Source organism: Hemiscyllium ocellatum, chromosome 27 (genome assembly GCF_020745735.1).
Source record: "Hemiscyllium ocellatum isolate sHemOce1 chromosome 27, sHemOce1.pat.X.cur, whole genome shotgun sequence".
NCBI classification, from domain to species: Eukaryota; Metazoa; Chordata; class Chondrichthyes; order Orectolobiformes; family Hemiscylliidae; genus Hemiscyllium; species Hemiscyllium ocellatum.
Window position 1 is genome coordinate 9979538 of NC_083427.1, and position 5519 is coordinate 9985056.

The following is a 5519-nucleotide window of genomic DNA, read 5'->3' on the forward strand; positions in this document are numbered from 1 at the left end:
CAGCCTTTGATAGTCCTTTTTTCAGCTCAGAAGTCGAACATTTTGCACTCATTCGTGCTTGTATACTAGGGACAGCGCTCCACACTAACACTTAAACTGATACCCGATATGCTTCTGGGGTTGTGTATGATTTGGGGAAACATTGGGGTAACAGGGGGTTCTTGACATCATCTGGTACCCCCACTTCTCACCGACAGTTAGCATCAGACCTTTCAACCAGGCTCCTGCTCCCAAAGCAGGAATCGGTTCTAACGTGTACTGCTCATGGAAAAGGCCAAAACTCGGTTGATGTTGGCAACCGTGCTGTTGGATATGGCCGACTGTGCCTAAAATGGAGAGTCAGACTGAAAGCTCTGACAAGAGTAAGTCTACCTCCGATAAACAGATGCCAACCATTCAAGATGTGGTTACCTTACAGAGGGACGCCTCGGAATCCGAAAGGCAGTGGGGGTCCACAGCTGGTTGCTTTTGTAATCCAGTGTAAAAACTTATTGGGTGGCACGGTGGCACAGTGGTTAGCACTGCTGCCTCACAGCGCCAGGGACCCGGGTTCAATTCCCACCTCAGGCGACTGACTGTGTGAAGTTTGCACGTTCTCCCCGTGTCTGCGTGGGTTTCCTCCGGGTGCTCCGGTTTCCTCCCACAGTCCAAAGATGTGCGGGTCAGGTGAATTGGCCATGCTAAATTGCCCGTAGCGTTAGGTAAGGGGTAAATGTAGGGGTATGGGTGGGTTGCGCTTCGGTGGGTCGGTGTGGACTTGTTGGGCCGAAGTGCCCGTTTCCACACTGTAAGTAATCTAATCTAATCTAATCTAAACTATGGACCACTCCAGCCGGACAGGTTTGTATGTCTGATCAACTTATTCAGAATGCTGCTCACTCAGTGTCTGACTAATAGAGTCATAGAGATGTACAGCACGGAAACAGACCCTTCGGTCCAACCCGTCCATGCCGACCAGATATCCGCAACCCAATCTCGTCCCACCTGCCAGCACCCGGCCCATATCCCTCCCAACCCTTCCTAGTCATATACCCAACCAAATGCCTCTTAAATGTTGCAATTGTACCAGCCTCCACCACTTCCTCTGGCAGCTCATTCCACACACGCACCACCCTCTGTGTGGAAAAGTTGGCCCTTAGGTCCCTTTTATATCTTTCCCCTCTAGTTCTGGACTCCCCCACCCCAGGGAAAGACTTTGTCTATTTACCCTATCCATGCCCCTCATGATTTTATAAACCTCTAAAAGGTCACCCCTCAGCCTCCAACACTCCAGGGAAAACAGCCCCAGCCTGTTCAGCCTCTCCCTGTAGCTCAAACCCTCCAACCCTGGCAACATCCTTGTAAATCTTTTCTGAACCCTTTCAAGTTTCACAACATCTTTACGATAGGAAGGAGACCAGAATTGCAGGCAATATTCCAACAGTGGCCTGACCAATGTCCTGTACAGCCGCAACATGACCTCCCCACTCCTGTACTCAATACTCTGACCAATAAAGGAAAGCATACCAAACGCCGCCTTCACTATCCTATCTACCTGCGACTCCACTTTCCAGGAGCTATGAACCTGCACTCCAAGGTCTCTTTGTTCAGCAACACTCCCTAGGACCTTACCATTAAGTGTATAAGATTTTCTTTCCCAAAATACAGCACCTCACATTTATCTGATTTAAACTCCATCTGCCACTTCTCAGCCCATTGGCCCATCTGGTCCAGATCCTGTTGTAATCTGAGGTACCCTCTTCGCTACCCACTACACCTCCAATTTTGGTGTCATCTGCAAACTTACTAACTGTACCTCTTATTGCTTTTGAATACCTGGTGGCATCCACGCCTCCAGCAGATGGCTCAACAACTAGGTGATGGGTGTCTCATTTGTCAGGGACACAATCCTGGAAAAGATATTCTTTGCCCTCCGGGTCAGATACCCCTCCCTGAGGAACCTTTTCAAACTCTTCAACTCGACTTTTTTGAATTAGAAAAGGGTCAAAATTATAAGTATGTTATAGTTCTTGTTGACGTTTTCTCTAAATGGGGCGGCACGGTGGCTCAGTGGTTAGCACTGCTGCCTTACAGCATCACAGACCTGGGTTTAATCCCAGCCTCGGGGGTGACTGTTTGCGTGGGTTTCCTCCGGGTGCTCTGGTCTCCTCCCATAAGCCATGGATCTGCAGGTTAGGGTGGATTGTCTATGCTAAACAACACCGTAGTGTTAGGTGCATTGGTCAGGGTGGATAACTTTGTGGGCAGCACAGTGGTTAGCACTGCTGCCTCACAGCGCCAGAGACTCGGGTTCAGTTCCCACCTCAGGCCACTGTCTGTGTGGAGTTTGCACATTCTCCCTGTGTCTGTGTGGGTTTTCTCCGGGTGCTCCAGTTTCCTCCCATAGTCCAAAGATGTGCAGGTCAGGGTGGATTGGCAATTTAGCATGGCCCATAGTGTTAGGTGAAGGGGAATGGTCTGGATGGGCTACTCTTCAGAGGGTCAGTGTGGACTTGTTGGGCCGAAGGGCCTGTTTCCACACTAAGTAATCTAATCTAAATCTTATCCTACTGCAAAAACTGTTGGAAGTAAGCAGATTATTCCCTTCATTGGTATTCCCCCTGTGTCTGTCTTCAGGTAATGGTCCTCATTTTATCGGTGATATAAATGAGGAACTGTGCCCTCAGTTTGGCATCAGACATCACCTTCACTGTGCGTATCACCTGCAGGCCGCAGGCCTTGTGGAAGGCTGTAACTGAACTCTGAAAACTAAATGTGCCAAATTAACTTCGGAGACAGGCCCTTCCTGGGCTAAATGATTGCCCCTGGCTCGGTTTCACCTGCACTGCACCCCAGCTGGAAAGACCCATTTATCCCTCGCCGAAATAATTAATGGCTGAGCCTTGGAACGACATCACTGTCCCGGTCCACTTCCACCATATGGGGGATGACATGACTTCCTATGTACCTTCCCTGACTAAACTTTTGTGAGGATTTCATTCTCGAGTGCGTACATCTTATAGAAAACTCCACTCCTTTGAAAGAGTTCACAATATTAAGCCAGGATTCTTTGTCTTTGTCAAAACTTGGATGCGGCGGGGCCTATAATTCCAATGGGAATGGCCCCATCAGGTCCCCCTCAGCACCCCAACTGCTGGCAGGGAGATCTGCATGGATTTACACCTGTCATTGTAATGTCATTGGAGATGTATCTCAGTAGGGGAGGGAACGACAGATCTGCTGGAGATGATGAGAGTTAATCGGAAGATGAAGATAGTCAGACTGTAAGAAAGCAGAGAAAGAAATCGGAGCCAGGCTATTAGGTCATAGCCTCCTTTTTGAATTGTAATTTTCTTTCTGTATGAGATATTTTACACCTTGCTACAGAAATGACGAGGGCAGAAGTGGGGAACCATTTCATGTTGGAAGGCGTTATGTTAGTTGTAATCTAATAAGGCCGCATCCAGGAAACTTCAATTAGATATTCTTCAAAGTTCACATTTTGTAAAAATCTAACTACTACGCACTAAGAAAAAGAAAAAAAATGTTAATTCTAAAGTTAATGACTTTGTTGAGACTGCTTTTTGTAGCAATCATGAGTATAGCAGGTGTCGAAATAGCCCTGATGACTTAACAATTTCTTTTAAATTGTGGCGGTCAGTCTGTGAGGATTACTTCGTTGAACTTTCTCTGGTATCTTAAATACATTCATTTTATGATTAAAATAAAAATAATAAAAGGACAAAAAAAATTAACAAAAAAATAAAAGATTTGTTCAGCAAAATTTGGATTCATTCAAAAGGCCACACCCAATGCCCTGGAAGGCCGCAGGTTCCCCACCCCTGGATTAGGGGATTAGAACCACTTCCATCCTCATATGTGGACTTGCCTTGGCCAGCATTAGTACACAAGAGGGGACCATCTATCGGTGTGATCCTGAACATCAAGACACTGCCTACCACCTCTGCCAGGGCAATGTTCTTGTATGCCAAGAGACGGATGAATGGAACATGACCCAAGAGGAAGGTCTACGAGACCAAGCAGCCCATTTACAGAACATCTCCCAATGGTCTTTGCCTTGTCAAGGTGGGATGTGTCAATTTGATTTCAGTTACACTCTGGGTAACCCTGGGAAGCCTTGTCCTCATTCAAATAGATCACGTAGTCAAAGAGACAAAGGGAGGTTATTCTCCTTCACTAACAATCTGGTTTTTAGAAACCCATAATCAAATATTTGGAGAGTTATGAAGTAGCTTGTTGCTCTCCTATTTTGAAGGGAGACTCCTTTTTTCCTTCCAAACCCTAAGGTGGGGGTATGGAATAGTACTAAAGTATCTGCAGGCTGTCATCTCTTTGTTATTACCTATCCCCACCTGCTGCTTGCTCATAGACTTTCTCCAATAAATCCACATTATCCTACCCAAATCACTACAATGGTAACGGGTGGGGGTGCGCTGATGTAAGAGTGCCTAGCTTTCCCCCCCCTGTGCTATGATTAAGTGTCTTAGTCGTCACTGCTTCTCTGTAGGCCCTTCCATCTCATGCGTGTGCCTTAGGGAGGAATGTGTCTCTATCACCACCGGAATTCAAACCCCTATGTGAAGACGATGACAACACCCAGCTTCGTTATGACACCCCTAACGGCACTAATATTTTCCCCGTTACTGGATGGGTAGAACCATTCTGGGTGGTCAACCACGTCTCTTGTCAAGAGACCCATCCTGTTCCATTAGCTGATTTTCACCCTCAGTGCCCAGGCCCACACTATATAAGCATGGACTATCCCACATACTCCAGGAAGTCACAAGGGTAGGTCTGCTTCTTACTGGGAAGGACCCTGCATTATCTGTACTAAACCGGGACAATATTTTTCCAGTTATATATAAAGGCATCTAACTACCTTGTACTGAATACAGGAAGTACTCCCCGAGCTGTAGGAACTCTTTCCAACTCGTGTTCCCTACCTGGCAACGAGATCTAACTCCCCTTTGGTCATTCTGTGACCACATGATAAAGGCAGGGATCAAGTTATTCCCATTTAATGCCAGCGAAAGACAGCCGGACATCCCCTTCCTCCGAAGGGGAACCGAGGGCAGCCTTCGGTGCAGAATAGAAGGATCCAAAGGCCATATCAAGGAGTAAGACTCCCTCATTGGTACATGCAGCTCTTAGTGTTCTTTCAGCAGGAGGGTCTTCAGGAGTCATTAGTCATCACAACCGTCATTCTCTCATTTGCGGACTCACGATTTTGGGAAATGGGACAACTGCTGCTTTAATAGAAGTTAGGGACATGCTGTCAGAATAGCGCCTATTCACCCAACAAAACCGCTGTGCCCTCGGTTAGATACCTGCGAAGGAAGGTGGAGGTTGTGCTATAGTTACAGGACAAGGCATCATGGGGTGGGGTGGAGGGTAGGGAAAGGGTCACTGATCTTATCGAAAAGATTAGTCGACATAAAAGATAACACCCACCAAATGACCGAAGGTGCGGGATGGGGAGATTGGGGTGTTGGCTCATGGAATGACTGGCTAATTGACGT